The sequence below is a fragment of the Hibiscus syriacus genome, unplaced genomic scaffold, assembly GCF_006381635.1.
Source record: "Hibiscus syriacus cultivar Baekdansim isolate YM2019G1 unplaced genomic scaffold, ASM638163v2 tig00111161_pilon, whole genome shotgun sequence".
NCBI lineage: Eukaryota > Viridiplantae > Streptophyta > Magnoliopsida > Malvales > Malvaceae > Hibiscus > Hibiscus syriacus.
Genome location: NW_024063006.1, coordinates 2,226 through 25,288, shown reverse-complemented (window position 1 = coordinate 25,288; position 23,063 = coordinate 2,226). Strand labels below are relative to the sequence as shown.

Genomic DNA, 23,063 nt, shown 5'->3' with positions numbered 1-23,063 from the left:
TTCATTCCTTTCTCGCTCATATGGCCAAGCCTTTGGTGCCATAGATTTGATTTTCCATCAGCATCTGCTACTGCAATGATATTCTCTAAATTTGAGGTTACATAGAGAGTACCAGTCTTCTTACCACGAGCAATGACGAGTGCTCCTTTGGTAATCTTCCATTCACAACCTGAAAAGGTTGTACTATATCCTTCTCCATCAAGCTGTCCAACAGAAATCAGATTTCTTTTGAGGCCAGGAATATGTCTCACTCCTGTCAGCTTCCAGGTGGTCTGGTTTGGCAGCTTTAGTCGGATATCTCCTTTTCCGACGATCTTCAAGGTTTCATCATCAGCAAGATGAACCTTCCCAAAATCACCACTGATATAGTTCTCCATGATTTCTTGGCATGGGGTGGAGTGGAAAGATGCCCCTGAATCCAAGATCCATGATTTAATCGGACTGTTGACGCTTAGAATCATGGCATCACCTGTCTCCTCTGTCACGTTGGCAGATTCCTGTGCACCGGTATCTTTCTTCAGTGCTCGACAATCTCTTTTAAAGTGACCTTTCTTGCCACAATTATAACAGGTAAAATATTTCTTTCCCGTTCTGGATTTTTCCCGTCTGGATTTGGATCTGCCACGATTTGAATTTCTTTCTGAAGTTCTCCCTCTGGACTCCGTGTGCAAGGTTGAGGAGGTTGATGCTTCACCCGATTCTCTCCGTCGAATTTCTTCGCTCAGTACCAGATCCCGAACATCGTCGAATTTCAATTTACTATTTCCCGACGAGCTGCTAACTGCTGTAACAGTAGCATTCCAACTGTCTGGTAGAGATGATAAGAGAATTAAAGCTCGAACTTCATCATCGAATTCAATTTCCACATAACTCAACTGGGTTGTGATTGTGTTGAGTTCATTCAGGTGTTGAGCCACTGATGCCCCTTCCGTCATCCGCAAATTGAATAATCGCCTCATCAAGTGAACTTTGTTTGAGGCCGATGGCTTCTCATACATACTGGAGAGAGCTGCCATAAGACCTGCCGTGGTCTTTTCCTTTGCTATGTTGAAAGCAACATTTCGGGACAACGTCAGTCGGATAACTCCGAGGGCTTGTCTGTCGAGAAGAGCCCAGTCTTCATTCTTCATGCCCTCTGGTTGCTTTCCTGAAAGAGGTTGATATAGATTTTTCTGGTACAGAAAATCTTCAATCTGCATCTTCCAAAAGCCAAAGTCCGCACCATCGAACTTTTCAATTTTCACCTTCCCTTCGTCTGCAGCCATCGCTCTCACTCGAATCTGGCTTCGTTTGGATCGTTTCTGATAATTTCTGCGAACCGCCGTGTATTAGAACACCTCCGTCGACAAACTCGTATCGCCGACCGAATTTCACTATTCACGAAATTCACTATTCACGTGAATAGTAATGAATAGTAACCTCGCAGAAAATTGACAAAATTCACAACCAAAAGCTCTGATACCAGTTGTTAGGAAATAAACCAAGTACAAGTAATTTCCCTATAACCAGATTAGTGAGAATGCAAAATAAAAGCGGAAAAATAATACCCGAAATTTGATAACGGAGTTCAGCCAATTTGTGCTTACGTCTCCGGACTGCTGCAGATCTTTTACTAAGAGAAAATTTACAGGTGTTTACACAACACACTTGAGAGAGAACTAGAAGATTTTGGGATGATTTTGAAGCTAAATGAGCTAGGGTATTTATAGTTGAAACTTAGGACTAAACTTGTAATTAACCCTATAAAAAATACCCCTTAGTAGCCCCTTAGCAGCCCATGTTTTTTTTTAATTAAGCAGCCGCCGGCTGCTAAATTTTCTTTGACCAACAGCATATACTGCTTTTGGCTGTGGTTGCCAATTGTATGATTGGGATCTGGGACTTGAAGGCCGGGCAGAGCCCAGAGCCAGCTAGCTAGTTTGAGCAAAAGAGAATCTTAGCATATGCATCTTCCATGGCCCGGTGAGAACAGAGTCATTTTTGGCGGAAAACAACATTGTCACCCTATAGGGCTGTAGGGATGGAACCAGCTCCGTGCAGCCCCAACCGAGTAATGAGATTGACTCTTTTGAAATCCTGAAAATGAAATTTGATAAGCTAAATTCAGCAAATGGTCGCATGCCCCGTAGTGAGCTTATTAATTAATTAATTACATGGATGTATATTTAATCTTTAAGGGGTATTTTTACTTTTTTAGATCAACAATGTTGTTCTATTTTTTAATTGTATTTTAGTTCTCAAACTCATTGAATTGCATCAATCTCTCCCTCTGACATGACGTTGGTATTGTGATCTACAATGTTGACGTGAGAATTCAAGATTGAATGATGATGTGACATAGAATGAAAATGTTGAATTTGTTGTGTTCTTTAATTAGTCTTTCCGGTTTCTTTATCCTTTATAGAAACGTGCCAGACATCCCCTTGTAACAACCAATAATGAGTTGTACTTCATGGAATGAAAATCGTTGAATTTTAATCCAAACATCATTCACCACATAAAAGCTTCATGTTTTTTCTTATGATTAACTAATTATTGAATGAACAGAAACCCTGCAGTGTTCTTTAGATTGAGATGTTCAAAACTTCAATCATTGTGGAGAATAATGGAATGAGTTTCTTTTTAAGTGGTGTTAATTTGTTTTCCAATGCAGAAGAATACAAAATTGGTGAAACCCAGTGTTTTTCGAAACCAGCCTTGCCTGAAAGGTACGTAATTGTTTGGTTTGGCACTCTCGAGCCATGGCCAGGGTCAGGGTCCGGACACTCCACGCCAGTCGACCGAGAACTGTTGTTTTTGAGTAGGCCAATGGCGTTGGCCGTCTTGGAACAGTCTAAATCTTCGGGTAAATTACTAAATTCCCTTCACACGACCTGCACGACAATGTGTCCCACATTTATTGGTGACATTGCTTTCCCTGTAGTGATGCTATGGATCTTACATAAAATACAAACTACGCCATGTTTGTTCGAAATACACATTTGAAAGAAGGTGCAAAATGAGTCTGGAATCGAATGCATAGTAAGCGTATCAAAAACATGATTATTGAAACCCAATTCTACCAAATGAACTTCAAATCCTTCGTTTTGTCGAATGCATAAACAGTAAACCAATAATCGGATCATAATCGTAATCTTTGTTAGAGTTTGACTTAAATTTTATTTTAAGGCGATTATATTTATTGTATTAGTTTTATATTAAAATTAGTAAATCTAATTTGAGTAGAAATTTATTAGCATGTAAGTTGCTTTTTTAATCAAGTAACTACCTTCATAAATAAATAATATAGATCATGGTCAGAATTTAATTCGTGTAAGTCACTAGAAGTAATCCTTTTGGTAAAATTTGTCTTATATTGTTTGATAACTTATATTTGTCATTATCATTATATATATTATAACAAATTGGTGTCATAGAATTTAAGATTGATTCGATCGTGGTAATAACATCTATGAGGTATAAAATTTTTCTAATGGATCGTAATATCATATTCGCGTTGTGACGAGTAACGATACAAACACTTCTTGAATACATGAATTTGGACGATGTTCTATTAGGGTTAGATAAGATGAATTCATCAATGACACTTGAGATAAATCAACATAATACTTAAAAGGTCCGGTCTTAATTACATCTACATTTATCGAATAAAATTCTATATGACACATTAAAAAGAAGACCATCGTTGCAATGTAATTGAAGCCGAAACAATTGTACATGTCGAAAACCCTAACAAACAAGTTGCATTGGAATAACGTCTTTATTCTTACCGTTTGGCATAAGGTATTCTTACATTAGAGTTTCAATAATATGTATATATACTGCTAAGTTCTTACGCTGAATTCTGGTTAAGTGTTTTACCAGCAAAACCATCACGAGAACAGCAAAAGAGGGGGTAAAAATTATAAGGAACAAAAGAAGCAGCTTCTAGTTTCGTTTACCGAATCAAATGCTTTGTCTTTACTTGGAACCTGTTCGACAAGGATCAGATAAAGCTCGTTTTGCCTTCAATGGTGTCTGCTTTTTAACTTATTCTTCTTGTTTGTTTTTCATTGGCCCAAGCTTTTCTTTCTCCATTGATTTCTTACCTTTCTTGTCCAAGAAACAACCCCTTCCTTCCACATCATCTTCTTCTTGGTCATGCTTGAAAGATAACGTCGTCGTGGTTCCATGCCCTGGATGCCTTGGACCTGAAGAAGCATCAGACGCCATTGAATCATCATCAGCAGCAGCAGCAGTAGCTTTTTCACTGTATCCATTGTCACCGCCGTGTAAGGGGAAACCAAAGTACGTTGTCCACCCTGATTCACTGCTATGACATTCCTCGATGCCTCCATAGGTTTTGGAAGGCTCCATATCAGATTTTACGGTAAAGAGAAAGAAAAAAACAGGAATTAAATGGATTAAAGAAGATTTGACCGGTGAAGTTGTTACAACTTACAAATATAATGAAATCCAATTATAGAATCCATGAAACAAGCTTCATCCATCTCACTGTTAATTAACCAATGAAAAAAGAAACAACAGATAAACCCACCTCATCACTTATTCAAAAGCTAAAGAATAGATATAAATTCACCACCTGGAAATCTATACACTATTGAAAAACTTAGAGTAACTTTGATATTCAACAAACATTGAATGTATTTCCCATTTTTTCCAGTGATCACATACAAGGCTTTTATAGTAGATAACAGAAGCTTAACAAAATTCTAGAAGCTCAGTAACTGCCTGAACTAACTGCTAACAACACTAACTGCTCTTTAACTAACTCTAACTATTTAGTTCTAATATTCCCTCTACTTTCTCCTCTTCCTTCAACACGGTAACACACACATCTTAGCCCTGAACATTTTAAACGCAGCTTTGGTTAAGGGTTTAGTGAGACCATCTGCAACCTGAAAATTGGCTGGAACGTAGCTAACACGCAAGGCTTTGGCAGCCACCTTTTCTCTAATGAAATGAACATCCATGTCTACATGCTTAGATTGCACATGATAAACCGGGTTCATGCTCATTGCAATGGCACTCGTGTTGTCACACCAGATTACTGGTTCTTCATGCTACTTCACTCCGAGATTGACAAGCAGTGCATTGATCCAGGTCACTTCAACAGCTGTATCTGCAACACTACGATATTCTGCTTCCATGGTCGATCTGGAGATTGTCTTTTGTTTCTTCGAGCTCCACACCACAGGACATTTTCCAAGAAACACAGCATGACCTGAAACTGACCTTCGATCATTTGCATCACCACCCCAGTCAGCATCGGCAAAAGCAACGACCTTCAAATCAGTTTCATTAGCCACAAATGTGAGACCGTATTCTAGTGTACCTGCCAAATACCTGAGTATACGCCTGACTGCTGTCATATGACACTCACATGGTGCATGCATGTGTTGGGCAACTTTGTGAACACTAAACGCTATATCAGGACGGGTGTGACATACATACAGTAGCGCACCAACCAAACTTCTATACTCTCGAGCATCAGTGAGTACCTGTCATTTTTCATAAAACAGTCTTGATGAGCCGACCATTGGGGTAGCAACAGAGTTGGCATTTAACATATCTGCATGGTCAAGAAGCTCAAGAATATACTTCTTCTGTGAGAGCACCAATTTGCCACTACTTCTCTTAACCTCAATTCCAAGGAAAAAATTCAGCTCACCTAGGTCTTTGAGTGAGAAATCTCTTTGCATGAGTTGAATCACCCTCTCTACATCCTCCTTAGACTCACCAGTGATGATTATATCATCCACATAGACCAACACAAAGGTGTAACAGCTGTCCACACACTTGACAAAAAGTGACACATCCGCTACTGACTCAACAAATCCCATTTGTTGAAGGCTAACCTTGAGTTTATCGTGCCAATTTCTGGGTGCCTGTCGAAGCCCATACAAAGCTTTATGTAACTTGCACACAAGAGGTGATCCATCAGCAGCAAGCTCTTCGAACCCTGGAGGTTGATGCATAAACACTTTTTCATATAGCTCTCCATTCAAAAATGCATTGTTCACATCGACTTGTCACAAGGACCAATTCTTAGAGACAGCAAGTGAGAGCACTATATTTAGCGTGGCAAACTTCACAACTGGACTGTACGTGTCTTTGAAGTCGTAGCCAGGAACCTGAGAATACCCCTTGGCAACCAACCTCGCTTTATACCTTTGAACAGACCCATCTGGGTTCTTTTTTATCTTGAAAAGCCACTTGCATCCAACAATAGCACGTCCTTTGGGAAGGGGAACAAGAGACCACGTCTTGTTATCATGTAACGCGTTTAATTCAGCACGAATTGCAGCTGTCCAGTTAGAAGATTGTAGTGCAGCACGAACGGTTGTTGGAACTGAATCATCAAGAAAACTGGTATACACCTTTGGCTTAAAGATATCATATTGAAAAACTTAGACTAACTTTGATATTCAACAAACATTGAATGTATTTCCCATTTTTTCCAGTGATCACATACAAGGCTTTTATAGCAGATAACAGAAGCTTAACAAAATTCTAGAAGCTCAGTAACTGCCTGAACTAACTGCTAACAACACTAACTGCTCTTTAACTAACTCTAACTATTTAGTTCTAATATACACCATTAATTCTGACTTTGAATCAAGTAGAAGACAACTAGAAACACTTAATTCTTTAAGTAAGGTTAGGAGTTCGAACCCAGACGTTTGCAAATGGAGCAAATTGGGTTAGGAGAGTCGCTCTCGTCTCTGCAATACCCAATTTGAATTAGTCGGTCAATACATCAAATATCAGTATTAATTCAAAATATATATATTCAATTAAAATCATTCTTATATGTTGCTTGTTCTTGAGAACAATTAATTATTATAACTTTATTAGCTAAAACTAGGTTAGATTTTTTGGGCGCATTTACTTAACTGACACCTTTTGTCTGTAATATTCCCTTTTTAACATCCGTTGACCAATATTTCCCGAAGTAGCACCTTTTCGGCTGACGTGGCACAAAGGCGTATCCCCAGGGATGCGCTTTCACGAGATTCTGATAACTCGGATGCCACGTGTGGAAGGCGCATCCCCGGGGACGCGCCTTCCATTAAATGTCATAAATGCCCCCATTCGTTTTTCCCCAACTACCACTCCTCTTCCCCTATATAAACCCTCTATATTAAATGCCATATAGCTCTCAATGTATGTATACCTAAATAATTTTTTTAATTTTTATTTAAAAATTATTTAATGATATTTATTTAATATAATAATTAATTTTATTTATTATAAAAAATTAATTATTAATTTTAAAATATTATAATAATTCTACCTTCTAAGTAGAGAAACAATTTGAGTATTGAATTGAAAAGTTTGGAAAATTATTTACGAAAAATCAAAACGTAAGTCATTTTTACGAAAATAAAAAAATTTTGTTGATAAAAAAATATTTTACATTGACCTTATTTTCCAAAAAATATGGTCAATTATTATACCCTAAAGTCAGTTATTAAATAGCTAAATGTGAATTTTCCACTTTTTCCTATTGCTTGTTGAACCAAAAAGTATTGTTAATTTTTTTTCTATAATATAAAATTTTGTGTCGCAAAGAGTGTTGATTTCGTTTTTTTATCCCTTTATTTTTTCCGTTTGAGATTTGAATAGTTGGGTGACCGAAAAAGTGGGAAACATGAGGGTCCGATTTTAGCCATTTTTTCAACGGTATTGGTATTTAGGTGTGAACAAATAAAATGGGGCAACTTGGAATTTCCATAATTCTAAATTCACACCGTCAGAATAATAAGGCTATTCTTCCTACCTGCTTGGTCTTTTGGAGATTTTTAAAGAAAAGTACTCTAATATGACGTTAAGAAAGATATAACTGGAAATGTTAATTTTATTTTAATATTTCTGGTGAAACATTACCTAAAATGTTATTTTGTTACTTAAAATATTAATCTTTTTAATATTTCTATTGCAACCAGAAATGTTATAGAAAAAGTAACATTTTCAGTTGCAACCGGAGACGTTAAAATATTAACATGTTGGATATCAAAATTAACATTTTAGGTAATACTCTATTAGAGATGTTAATTTTTTTTTTACATTTCTGTTTATATATTTATTTAACCTTATATTCGGTTGTAGTACAACTGTTTTTTGGCATGGGATTCTTAATAGATTGCAACATTTTGAATCTTAGCTTTTTCTTAAAAAAATTAAACCCGTTGGATCGGTGATCAGTACATTTGAATTAGCAACTTATAGTTTCACGTAAAAACATGTTTTTAAAAATATTTTTTTTTATTTTTTAGTGTTTGATTAATGGAAAATAAGATGGTCAATGTAAAATATTTTTTTCATCAACAAAATTTCTTTTTTATTTTCGTAAAAATGACTTACGTTTTGATTTTCCGTAAGTAATTTTTTGAACTTTTCAGTTCAATACTCAAATTTTTTCTCTACTTAGAAGGTAGAATTATTATAATATTTTAAAATTAATAATGAATTTTTTATAATAAATAAAAATAATTATTATATTAAATAAATATCATTAAATAATTTTTAAATAAAAATTTTAAAAAAAATTATTTAGGTGTACATACGTGGAGAGTTATATGGCATTTAATATAGGGGGTTTATATAGGGAAGGAGGAGGGATAGTTGGAGGAAAACGAATGGGGGCATTTAATGGAAGGCGCGTCCCCGAGGATGCGCCTTCCACACGTGGCATCCGAGTCATCAGAATCCCGTGAAAGCGCGTCTCTGGGGATGCGCCTTTGTGCCACGTCAGCCAAATGGTGCTACTTCGAGAAATATTGGTCAACGAGTGTTAAAAAATGAATATTAAAGACAAAATGTGTCAGTTAAGTAAATGTGCCGAATTTTTGTATTTTTGAAACATATTCAGGATGATATATGTGAACCTATTCACCCATTATATGGAACATTTAAATATTTTATAGTTTTAATAGATATATCTATGAGATTATAATGTATGCGTTTATCAATATTTCAACTTGACATTTACGAGATTATTTGTGCTAATAATTAAATTAAGAGTATTATTTTCAAATTATATGATAAAGGAATTTTGTTTTAATTATATTGGTGAGTAAAAAACATGTGATTGAGAATGGAAATCAATAGAAAATTTATTATCTCCTCTTCCATTATGTTTTATACATTTTTTTCTTACTTTAAATCTCATAATTTTATAATAGACAAAATATTTTTATTAATAAATAATAAAATGTCAATCCGATTCTTTTAAAAGAATAGGGGTAAACAACATGTTTAGTACCTAAACTATTACTTTTGGTTCGTCTTGGTATACAAACTTTATTTTTTTCCAAAATCATACCTAATGTTTAGTTTAGGTTTCATTTCGGTATATTGCCGTTAAAAACTTGACGATGATGTTGACGTATCAACACACGATAATGTCACGCCGTCATTGAAAAAAAAATATCACATCAACAATTCTGTTTTTTTTAACAATGGGTACCAAATTGAAAACAAAACTAAACATTAGGTATAGTTCTGAAACAAAAATAAAGTTTAAGTACCAAATTGTATCTCGGATGTAGAGGGAGATCAGATCTGGACTTCTGTAAATCACAGATCATGAAGTTTAATAGTTATGTCAAGAACTAATGCTCAACTAGCACAACTACTCCAAAAACTTGACTCCTCATTTTCCATAAATTACACCTGCCCGACACCCCTATCCAACATATTTGGATACAGGTACGAGATATGATTCTTTAAATATATAGCAAAAAAATGGAGAAATGAATATCTATATTCGATACCGGCTCTCCCTCGAATCCGAGTAACATAGGAAAAAAGGATTAAAGGAACTCCTACTGCTTTCACTTCAGAATTACTTCCAAACTTGAGTTTATAACAGGTTGCTAGAACGTGGATTATCGATCAGATCTTATATTACCGGCTGAATGCCCTTTCCTCCTCAACCGAGTCCCGATATGATATCTCACTGTGAAAACTTCAAGATCAACTTGTCGACGTGATATATGATATCGTCTATGCAAGGGCGAACAGTTGCCTGAGGCTGAAGCATCCAAGTCACGAATTGGTGAAGTGCTTCGGGATACTGCGGTTTGGGTCCAGCTGGCCATTTTTCTGTGCATTTGCAATTGTCAGTTGCAGGCTTCCTCCAGATTCTTCAAGAGCATGCTCAAATGGGGATACCCCATACCTGCAACAAATGACAATGGATATACAAGCAGATAAAAAAACGGTAACGACGCGTGCCGAAAAGGTTCAATACAGAGAATAAAAGCATAGCTCCGAAGACAAATTAAAGTATCTGATAAAGTATGTATCCTATAACAGCATTAACTTGTTTAAGGATAGCATTATACTACATCAAAGCAACAGTGACACTGCAAGCCAGACACACATGAGACTCCACAAATTGGGTTTATTCATAGACTTCAGGAAGTAAAACATGAAGCTTCATAAACGGAGATTTACTTATTCTTACATTATTGCATATAAAGTGCACCCCAACGACCAAATATCGGTTCGTTCATCAATATCTGTATGGCTTGAGCAATCCCACAACTCAGGAGCACGGAAAGGTGCTGCACAGTGCTCAGATGCCCATTCCTACTATATATGGAAACAAAACACAACCATGACCATCGTAGAAGAGGCAATAAGCTGATAGAGATGAATATTATTTCAAATTTAGGCGGAAATATAACGATGACAACCATAAGCCAAGGCAGTAAATTATTGTAGCATTTAAAATCAAGAAAAAGTATTTTTAACACATTTTATGATGAAGATAACTAAATGCGTCATTCAGATAAGCCAATTATGTACTTATACATCATTTTGTACATGTTTAAATGCACATATGTTTGTTGGTAGAACATGAAGCATACAGATTTAAGGAACTAGAAGAGCTTGCGATTATTTTTCAGCAAAGATGAGAAAGAAGTTTCAATACCGAAGAAAAATATTGGAGAAATAAGCACCTGAAGCTGTAGTGCCTCAGAACGAGAGCGAATTTGCTTCCTTGCAGGACGAGCACTCCCAAAATCCATTAATTTAGTAAGAGGTGTTTCCCCTTTTCTGCGAGTTATAAGAACATTACCAGGCTTGACATCATTATGTGCATATGGAGGCTCAAGACTGTGCATATGTTGGAGTCCGGCACACAGCTGTGGAAATAATTAGGGACAATCAAAATGCTTATAGCCATTTCTAATCAGTTATAACATTAATGAATCCGAAAAGAGAACACAATTACTAACACGTGACAAGAGAAGATATGAAAATAGAAGAATGCATCAGATCCACCGATAATAAGCGCCACATGGTTATCAACTAAATCTATATCGGAACATGGTTCAAAAGTAAGATAGTTTTACTTGCCTGCCGAAATATTTGCAGAACATCTGAGGTAGAAAGAATTCGTTTTTAGCACTCATGGCTTTGGAATTGTCCAGTAATGTTCCATCCAAATGAACAGGAAATAGTAGATATGCTTCATGGTTCCATGATCCTTGTTGTGTAGGCTAGCCAGTTGAATCAAATTGTTTCAGACAAATACAATTGCATGAAAAGCGATTTAATGAAAGAAGAATTCATCTTGAAGAATAGTTTCTTTTACGGCGTAAATTAGAAAGAGATCTGAATAATTACCTGAACAGAAATGATAGCATGATCAAGAAGGGGAAGCAGATTACGGTGGTTAAACAAGGACGAAACACGGATCTCCTCCCGAACAAATTCTAAATGTTCGTTACTCTGAATGAAAACCTTCTTCATCGCGTAAGTTCCATCATCTACAAATGCAACCCGAGTAAGTTCATTCCAAAACCAGATTAATTTCTACTCCTTTGATCTAATGAATACACAAATACTAAAATAAGACATTAAAATCCGGAAGACAGCATAGCAGATGATACCATCCTTGATAAATCTCGAAACAAAGAAAGGTTAGCAAATCCATTTAAGATGTAAATTCAGATATCAAGGGGGGAAATGCAAAAAATTGAAATCTGATAGGAAAGAAGTCAAAAAACTTCATAAAACTGAAAACATGATGAATCCATATTAAGAACGATATTCTAGTAAAACGCCATAGTTTTACCAACAGAACAGAGATCAAAGATCCAACCGATCCTAATTTTAATTATCGATCCGATTTGATAAAATGTTCGAAATTCTTATAAAGCAGCCACATAATATCAAACTTCAATCATATAACCAGAATGAAAGGAATATATACATTCAGTAAAAATAGTTGACACGTGAATTCAGTTAAATTTTCTACCCAAGAAAATCACAAAAATCAAATCCAAAGAAGAAAACAACACCGCACAATCTAGAAAAACATAAGATTCAAACTAATTAGTAACTCAAAGCAATGCCAATTAAGAGTGAAAGGAAGATCCAGATCACAGGAAAACCAATCCACTAGAGAAACGACCAAATCATAAAATCTTTAACGAACCAGAGAGATGAGAAGGGTCCTTGACTTTGTTGGCTAATCCACCAGCTGAAGCAGAAGAAGAATCGGGGATGGCTTCCTTAACCATATAAACATAAGCGAAGCCACCTTCACCCAACTGCCTCACGATCTTGAACCGGTTTTCGTTGATCCAAACGTCCCCTCCGACATTCGTGGAGTCGTATAATGCATTCAGCCCTGAAAATGTACACCCCATTGTTTTTTTCTTTTCCCTTTTGCCTTTCAACTGAAGAACATAAAAAAATCCTTTATTTTACAGAATCAAAGATGACATATTTTGGGTGTTGGAATTGAGAAACGTAAAAATGGCACTTAAGAAGCTCTCTCACTCCTCTTCAGTCTCTCTTTGGGGAAATTATTTTTAGTTCATAGATTTCACCATTTAAAGCTTTCATTTGCCTGTCAACCATAAGCTTATAACTGTTATTTTTTTTTTTGACCGTAAAGTGTCGGTTGCATTTCCATTAAAAATTAAATGTTTATTTTATTTTCGGTGGTTTATTTTAGATTGATCATTGATGATTTATTTATGCTAATTTTTGTAGGCTAAATTGAAAGGGGATAATGATTAGAAAATTAGATAAATATTCTTTTTAATTTATCTCTGGCATTTAATCTAATAATTAATTAATTTAGATCGAATTTTGATTAAATTCATTATAGTATGATCATTCTAACTGAATTTGTTTCATCATAAATATAAAGTTTGAACTTTGGATTAAAAATTAAATATTTAGTTTATTAATTTCGGTGGTTTATTTTAGATTGATCATTTGACGATTATTTATGCTAATTTTTGTAGGTTAAATTGAATGGGACATTGTTATTAAAAAATTAGATAAAAATTGATTGTGATAAATTATTTAAGGCGATATCATTAATGTTATAATAAATTATAAGGTCGTTGATAATTTAAATCGATATTGATAATTATTAATAATCTATCTTTTATAATTTTATACACCCTACAGGCACAGTTATTCAAATTTGAGTTCTCCAGCAGAGACCTCTCAATAGATACAAAAGAAGCATAAATAAATGAAAGAAAACTGAACAAATTTAGCAACATTGATTTAACATGATAGAGACACAGGTTGGTTAAAATAAAAGCACATACTCTTGGTTACAATGAAATATCAAGTTAAGCAAAGCTCGTTGCGAATAGAATCAGAAGATGGAATCTCAAAGACTTATATATTATATAAATATGAAAATCACAACAATTTCATTTCTTAGGTTAATTAAAAAAGAGATGATGCAAGCTCTGATATATCCGCTACTATCTGGCTATACTTGTCCTTTATCTTTTCTTGCCCTGCTGGGTCTAGTTCGCCTTTGGACGGCTTGGTTAGCACCAGAACGCAGCACGTAGGTCTTGGTAGCTCCTGCGGTTGCAAGTTCCTGAGAGGGCAAAAGAAAATAATCAAACAGGTCACATGGGAGATCGCTGATAGCTAGTATATTTCGGGTTAGAATTCTGGGATGTGCTCGCCTAATTGGACTTCAGTATGGACTACAACCAAGGGTCTTCGTGAACTTAGAAAACATCAAACATTGATATACCATTGTGTTTGCCAAACATATTAATGCATCTCTAATAAATAAAGAATAAAATGAAATGAAAAATCAATAAGCAATGAATTAAGGTGTTCGGATTTTGATAGTCAAGCAGCAATGTCACCAAAATCAGACAGCAGAACAGAGGTCCGAAGCTTACTTCTTTTGAAGGAACATAAATATAGGGAATATCGGCCTCTTCACATAGGATTGGAACATGAGTTATGACATCAATGGGAGATATGTTTCCAGCTATAACACATAACCTGCATCCAGTAAAAAATAGACCGAAGCATTTCTGCAATTAACATTTGATTTTAAACCACTTTTCGTAAACTCAAATTTTAGATTGAATTGTAGAAAAGAATGCCCTTTTATTCAACAATTGGCAGCACGATTGCTGCAAAAACAAGCAGTATCCATGTATATACAACCATGCAGTAATAGTATTAGTACAGAAAATTTTCAGATGACTATAAAAACGAATATTCTTCTCTTAAATATTCCATAAGCATCAGTAGTAACTATGAGGATAATGGTGATGATATAACAGACATCATTTACAAGCATGATCAAATCCAAACAAGGTTATGGAATACTTAATCCATGGAATGAGTATTTTTAACTCAAGTTCATGTTTAGAAACTTTGTCAAACAAGCTTAGAACAATTAAGTAATCAAAGTATTTAGTTTAAGTCAAATTTATAAAATATTTTACCCCTTATGACCGCGACGAATGCTTTTAACAACTTCCTTTACTCCTCTCTTCAAACACTTGTGCTCAGCAGCTACAACAAGAAAAAGCAATGCATTCTTTGAATACCATACACCACCCCAAAAAAATCCATCATATAATTGTGAAAAATTCAACTATTAGAGCTTGGGTTTCTCTGTTCACGGATAAAATAGCATATAATGATTTTGGTTAAAAGAAAAGAGTTGAAGAACAAATTTAAAAAAAAATACCTCTGCGGACGAACTTAAGGGTTTTCTTACAGAGCTTTTTGCCAGCGAGTGGCTTTGCAATGGGAGCAAGAGCTAAATCTTCTCCTCTTTCCTTCCGCTCCGATTTGTCGGCTACGCTATCGCTTCCCATTTGGCTCTTCTTTTAACAATGGAGAATAAAGGGAGTAGTTCGAAAGAGAAAAGGAACACAAAGCTTGTGAAATTAGGGTTTTTGTAAGTCTACGGTTTCCCAGGGTTTAAGGTTGACTATTATCAATTATTTATCTTAATGGGCTTTTCTAGTATTTAATTGACCATCCAATCCCTCTCATTTAGAAATGGACCTTAGTGGGTAATTATTCATAAATATTCTATTGACCCAAGTGATATAAATATTTTCAAAATCTAATCGAAATTAGAATATTTATATTAAATGTGTAAATATTAACAGAAAGTTCACATTTCTTGATTATTAACCTATTATGATGTTATATTTTATTTTATTTTTTAAATTTACATGAAAAATCAATCTGAACTTAATTTTTAAGGAGTATTAATAGTAAATTTATTATTATAGTTTTATTATAAATGAAGGAATTTAATAGGTTTTAGGTTAGATTTGTTGCATTTGAAGTGTTTTCGATTAAATAGACATCAAATTCATGTTAGAAGGTCAAATAGAAATGAATGAAAAAATTTAGAGCCTAATAATCGTCAGTGACGATGTTTGATGTTTCCAAAGACGGTGGTGAGTGACATGGAACTTTGATTGAGTTAAAGGGTTAAATTGATATTTTATCTAAAGTTTAGGGGTTTAGTTAATATTTTATCTAGAATTTAGAGGTAAATTAAAAATAATTATTTTACTAACAGTTACATCATCAAATCACCAAATTAACATGAGTTAACTGCTTAATGATTAAATAAGATAAACCCAAAAAAATGACCAAAACGTAGTTTTTTAAAAATTAATTATCAAAATAAGGTGAATAGAAATAAAATAAAAAAAATAACCGTTGTATTTTACCCTTTAATTAATTCTAAATTGATCCTTATCTAACTTCATCTGTTGAATATGCAGTCTGGTTATTTTCTTTAGTGTAAAGCATTTGACCCATTTTTGTCTCTGCATTTTGTTAAATGGGGGCCTCGTGTTGCATTTCTATGCTTTGTTTATGTATTTATAAAACCAAAATTTCCAATATCATTTTTTTTAAGGTGAAACGGTTATGAGGCCACTGTTATTTTCAAAAAAATTAATGGGCCACTCAATTATTTTTATATTAATGTGATTCTTAAATTTAAAAACAAAAAAATCAATATGGTCTTTTGACCAACGGTTTCTATATTGACTGTTACGATGTTGACGTGAAATTTTACGTTGTTGATGTGATAACCTACGATGTTGACGTGGTCTACAATACTGACACGACAGTCTATAATAGTTAGTGACGTGGTAGATGAGTTAAATTAATTTTTTTTAAATTCGATAGTCAAATTTATTTTTCAAAAGGTTTAGAGGCTTATTTGATTTTTTTAAATGAAAATATTAATAAAACCTAAGCAAGTTTAGGGGCACTGATACCAAATAGTCCCGTTGATCTGAGGATCGAGTGTTGAAATCAAGTGATTTTAAAATTAAATAAAACTGGAATGAGAAAATTGAAATAAAATTTTTTTAGAGAGAATTCTTTTAATGAGGAAATGAGGTTGTGCCTCTTAACATAATTTTAGAGCCTTTTATAAGAGTTTATGCCTCTTTTACATCTTTTATCAGCTAATAGAAATGACTAAAGTTATGCAATAATTCAAAAGATAATAGTTTGAACCAATGTCTTGTTGGATTCTCGTTCTTTTGCCTTGTAATGGAATCAACTTTTACTATTTGATCCATTATGGCTTGTAGGAACAATAGTGTTTGGCTTGCATTTCTTGATCCATTATCATGGACTATTATTCATCTTTGTTTTGGTGTTGCATGGAATCTTGAATGCTACAACTTTTACTATTTGCTTCATCATGACTTACAAGGAACAATAGTGCTTCCATTATTATGGATTACTACTCATCTTTGTTTTGGTGTTGCATGGAATCTTGAATGCTTTTCACACTTTTTTTTTTACTTTTTCTTTCTAGTCTTGATAATCTCAATTGTGATGATCCACTGTTTTAACTGATGAGGTTTGGGAGTTTTGCTCTCCATTTTCTGATTCAGATTCAAAACTCATTTAACTTAGCATTTATGTCATCAATTTTTTGTACTCCTTCTTATTTTTTGCTTGAGCTAATATCTTATTAGCATTCGATTTTGCTTGTAAAAATCTTACTACGTCTTTGTCTGGAGAAGTTGATTTGCAGAGACTTGGATTTTTGACAAAAAAATTATCCAAGTATTTGGAATCATACTTTTTGTCATTGAATTTGTCCCACAATTTAGTCTAAAAAGCTCGAATCAAATATGAAATTCTTAGGTAGTCATCACGATCATATTCATAACTTAAGGAAACAAACCAAGAGATGTATAATTTTGAGGAAAAAATGGATACTTGTGTAGAGGTGTTTTTGATCCATTTCGGGTTAGTATTGTCAAAGAATTTGGACCAAATGTCTATGATTTTTTGAGGTAATATTTCAAAATATGGTCCATACCAATTCCACCATTCTTGAAACCAGTTAGGAAATAATATTATCCATACTTGAAATATATGAGCCATAAATGTCTCATATATTGATTGTTCATCAGGAATGTTGCATACTAGGTGCATGGTAGTTCAAGTACGAGAAATGAGTACAATGAGAATTTTTTTTCAGAAATGATGTTGGAAGTTTCAGTTGATGGGCTTTTACTCTAATCTTTTGGTCTAAGGACTTTGATTATTTGAGATGTAGAATAGGTAATAAAATTTGAATATTTTGGATCAGTGTAATGTTTAATTGCCATAGATCATGTTTGGATTAAAATATTTGTATAGTTCATGGGTATTCCCCATGTTTATTGACATAAAATGGGATCCATTAAAAATTTGTTTAACCAAAATAGGTGGAAGTTTACTGGAAAAATCAATATCATCCTTTAATGCAAGATGTTCAACATCTTTATTTTGAAAATATTGTGAAAAATTTTTAGTAGAATTTTGTGAATCACTATTTGTTTTAAAAAAAAAATTCTTGAAGAGATGTTTGTTTGAAACATTTGTGAGAAACTTTGGTTTATGTAAAACTAATCTCTCTAATTTTTGAAGCTTCAACAGTAATTTTTTGAAGAGGACTTTCGTCCTTAATTTATGCAAATATTATTGCAACTTCTAGAGCTTTAGAAAGAGACTCAATCCATTTTTGACTTGAGATGACATCTTATTTGGATCTTTAGCATCTTGGATAGATACACTAGCTGAAGATTTTGTCGAAGTGGTTTCTTCATTTGTTTCTTTTTGAAAAATTTCGGACCAAGATTTGATTGGTTTTACTAAAATTGAGTTTTTTATGTTGTTTCTTGCATTTTTTCTGAACTTCAAACGGTTTAGCCTTAACCATATTAATGGTCCAAGATTATTGGTTAATAGAGATTCAAAGTCGATGTACCAATGAATCACGAAATGTTACGGTTCTTAAATATGATTTAAAAATTTATTCAAAGTCATTTGCATGATCATGCACTCTTTGCTTTCCTAGTTATAATGAAAAAAGTACAGTTGGGTGAATCCAACTTTTTCTTGAAATAGAAAACTTGCACACACCCCCTTTCCAAAAAAATCAATACACCGAAGACTAGCTTAGATTTATGGATTTATTGCTAAAATATTTGTATTAATTAAAATATTTAAAATAAATAAATAAACCCCTAAACTTTAAAAAAAACAATTTATCCCTCGAATTCAATAAAAAAACCAATTTAGTTTATTTGTCACGTAACCAACCATCGCGGATCGTCATGTTAACACCGTAAGCTATCATATCAACACCGTAAAATATCACGTCAACATCTAACGGTTAAAGTCGGAAAACCGTTGGTCAAAAGACCACATTGAATTCTTTTTCTAAGTTTGAAATCCACATTGAATGCAAAAATAATCCGATGACCACATTGATTTTTTTAAATTACAAGAGCCTCTGTATCCTTTTATATATTTTTTAAACAATATGATGTTATTATAAAAAGGTATTTAAAATTTCTCTAAATCTATTAATAATATACACTTTTCATATGTAATACTCCAATCAAAATCTTCTTAAAAGAATAATATTTTATTTTATTCAATGAAATGTTGAAATTCGAATTTATCAGTGGATAAAAGAAATGCTTTCTGTTACGAAAAAAACAAAGCAAACAATATATCTTCACACATTTCACAGGCAAGCTTTGGAGTTTTCCATATTTCAGGGCTTACTTTTCTTGAAAGTACAAACAGTTCACGCCATATCAAATGCTAATGATCCTCCTTTCCCCCTAAGTTCGGTGCTTAAAGATCATCCGTTACATACTGTATTTCATATCCATATAACTGTGTATTTCACATATAACTGTGTGGTTATGCATTTGTTGAAGATGGCTTACACTATTAGCCTTACAAAAGTAATGATCACATTGATGTTCCCCATTTTCATCTTTCTCATCCATGTTCCTTCAATGGTTCTTTCTCAATCATTCAGATCACTTCAACTGCCGCCTAAGGCCGTCGGTCCGGAATCCATCGCATTCGAGTCCGGTCCTGTAACCGGACGATTCTATGTCGGGATAGCTGATGGTAGAATTCTACAGTTCAACGGACCAAGAGTTGGATTTCTGAACTTCGGATTCACCAGTCCAAATAGGTGATTCTTTTGATTATGGTGGAATTGTTGATGAACATATTATAGTGCTTGAATTTTCATCTATGATTATGAACACTGATACAGGTCTAAGCAGCTGTGTGATGGCATACTGATCCAAATATGGGCCAATTTGCGGAAGGCCTTTGGGTTTAGCATTTCATTACCCCTCGAACAAGCTGTATGCTTGCGATGCTTATTTCGGGCTCGTGGTGTTAGGTTCTGCCGGAAAACAAGCGACCCGAGTTTCCGACACCGCAGACGGACAGTCTTACCGTTTTTGCAACGGTTTAGACGTCCACCAACTCACTGGAAATGTTCTTTTCACAGATACGAGCTCCGTCAATGATCTAAGGTTCTTTCTTCTATCTGTAGCTTTGCATGCTATCATGCTGTGAATATCAAAGATGAAAAGACCATAACATTTCAATATAGTCACCATTCGAATCCCTACCTATTGTTCATTTACATGCAATGATAATTATATGTTGCAGAAATGCCTCCAGGGCATTGAACACTAATGATATAACGGGGAGATTATTGATGTACGATCCCGATACGGACCGAGTGAGAGTGTTGATGAAGAACCTCGGGGCCAGCCGGAGTAGCGGTTAGTCAAGACGGGACCTATGTCCTGGTCTCCAACTTCATTGGCAACAATACTATAAGGTATTGGCTCCGAGGTCCTCGAGCCAACACATATGACTCCATAGACTTCCAGGAAAGACCAGATAACATCAGGAGAACAGTGGTTGGAGACTTTTGGAGGGCGGCGGCGATGGTGAAACAGCCGGCACAGTCGTTGATTCCGATTGCGCAAAGGATGGATGTGATCGGCAGGGTTTCTCGAACCGTAAATTTGGAAGCATGGTATGGAAATACATTAATTAGCGAAGTTCAGGAGTTCGGTGGTGAACTATATGTAGGATCACGGTTTACGTCATTTGTTGGCGTCTATCGATTTTAGTTGTTAAAATAATAAGATAAAATTTAAGATAAATATAAAGTATAATTTAATAATTTATTAGATTTTATTTAATCAAAATTTTTATTTAATTTTAATATAATTATTAAAAGTAATAGTTTAAAATATAATAAAAATATAATTCAAAACTAATTTGTATAGTATAAATCATGTCATTGCGAATATGATATTTGAATTTATTTTCACGATATCAATAAACATTACGATTTAAATTTTGACTTTAAATTAATATATTAAATTATATTATGGATTTTATTGCTAGTATCAATAATTTTAGTTCAATTAATGAACTCCTGTAAATTAATAAAAAAAAGTTTAAGGGTGTCAAAAGATCTAAACTTTCACCCTTAAATTTTAAAATTTTATAAATTCATCCATTTAACTAATATTAATCGTTAAATCTGATATTATTTTTATGACATGGTACAATTTTTATTTATTTAAAAATTAACAGTACCGCATAATTATACATTAATTAAATATATTTAAAATTTTAATCTAATTTTTTAAACATAACTAGAGGTATATCTAGTTCTTTGTATAACATGTTAATTTTATTATCTTGTCTTAAATTTATTTTTAATTAAACTAATATCAATAGACTCGTGATATTAATCTATTTAAAAAATATGAATATCTAAAATTTAGGTAAATAAATAATTTCTTAAAATAATTCATTAACTACGAGACTTAGGTAAGATAATAAGGGATTTTTCAACTTTAACTGGTGATCGAATGTTTGATTTTTGTTCTAGATATGGAGTAGCTTTAAACTTGTGACTAATATATATCCTTATTATTCTAGCAAATCACAAAAGATTAATCATTAGTTTCCTTTCAGTGCATATCATAAAAAGATAAAATAAATAAATTTATTTCTTAAAAATATATCTACATAGAGGTATTTATCCTGAAAAAACACCTTTTCTATTTAATATTCTCGATCAGACAATGTTCATACTATATTTTTGATCTAACACCCTTTGCAGAAAGGCGCGCTCCTTACAGCGGTTTAACGTCGATTTGGCGCCACGTGGGGCACGGGCGCGCCTTATGCTGACATTGGATACACGTGTATATAACGCGGCCCCTGGGGGGCGCCTTAGGCCACGTAGGGTATAGCGCGGGTCAGGGGTCACGCCTTAGCTTTATCTGATATAATTATGTAAGGCGCGGTGTAGATACCGCGTCTTGTATAATTATAATAACTTTTCTCGGCTATAAATACACTTCCCCTTGGAACTCCTCACATCTCCTCTCAACAGAAAAAAAATTAATACAACAATCCGACAATCTTCTCATATTTGATTTAAAAGTCGTTCGATTTTCGTTATAAGGTAATTTTATTATAATTTTTTATTATACTTATTGTTTATTATGATTATTGAAAAAAATATTATACTAATTGTTGTCAATTAATTTGTGTTTGTAAAATTGGAAAGCGGGAACATACGTCGAAATAGTTTTGCGGTGCAGATAATAATATAAAATTATATTATTTAAATTATTTACGTTTATGTGTAAAAAATATTGTGTTATTTTCGTTCATATATTATTTTTAATCAAGTTTATTTCAGTTGTTTTTTTTTTTTGCAGATAAATTGCCGCACTTTTAAACTTAAAGAATAACACGACTTTCAGCTATTGTTTATTATGGAAATTCGAGAAGATGAAATCGGCGTAGTTTTTGTATCAAATGAGCGTGTTAAATATCATTCAAGAGAAATATAACTCTTGAGGAGCTGATAACGAAGATTTTGAGGAAGATTCATGTTGGAAGTAGTAGAAGAATGTCGTCGTTGCAGTATATATTTCCAACATCATTGTTGCCATTAACTTAACAACATTCAAACTTCGAACAATGATGATGTTGAAATGATGGTTGAAGCTCAAAGTAATTATTCAAACGCCGATATTGAGATGTATGCAAATTTTGTTCAAGTGCGTGCTGTTCGGGGTCAATCATAAGCTCCCACTATGGGTTGGTGAACAAGTTGACAGCTAGACGACAGTAATGTGTAATGATTTGAATGCCATAATGGGGAGATATTCATCCGCAACTCCTTACGATATGTACTGAGGTGGGGCGATGAAATCCGTATGGCAACATCGCGTCAGTTCAAGGGGAAAGACATTCATCTGCAAATCCCTTTGACCTTAATATGGAGATGCCATCGACACAACAATCTGTGCAGTTTCCATTTGACACGATGGCTTCAAGCTCGAGGGGAATGCATTCGACTACGAGCTTTTTTGATATCAATGTCGATATGCCTTCCAGTTCAAGTGGAA

General features: G+C 33.9%; 3 pseudogenes; 1 reads left to right on the top strand and 2 right to left on the bottom strand.

Annotated features, from left to right (window-relative positions):
• Nucleotides 1-9,537: 9,537 nt before the first annotated feature.
• Nucleotides 9,538-12,806, bottom strand: LOC120155062 (annotated as a pseudogene).
• Nucleotides 12,807-13,569: 763 nt separating this feature from the next.
• LOC120155058 lies at nucleotides 13,570-15,203 on the bottom strand (annotated as a pseudogene).
• A 4,320-nt stretch (nucleotides 15,204-19,523) lies between these two features.
• Nucleotides 19,524-20,755, top strand: LOC120155053 (annotated as a pseudogene).
• Nucleotides 20,756-23,063: the final 2,308 nt, after the last annotated feature.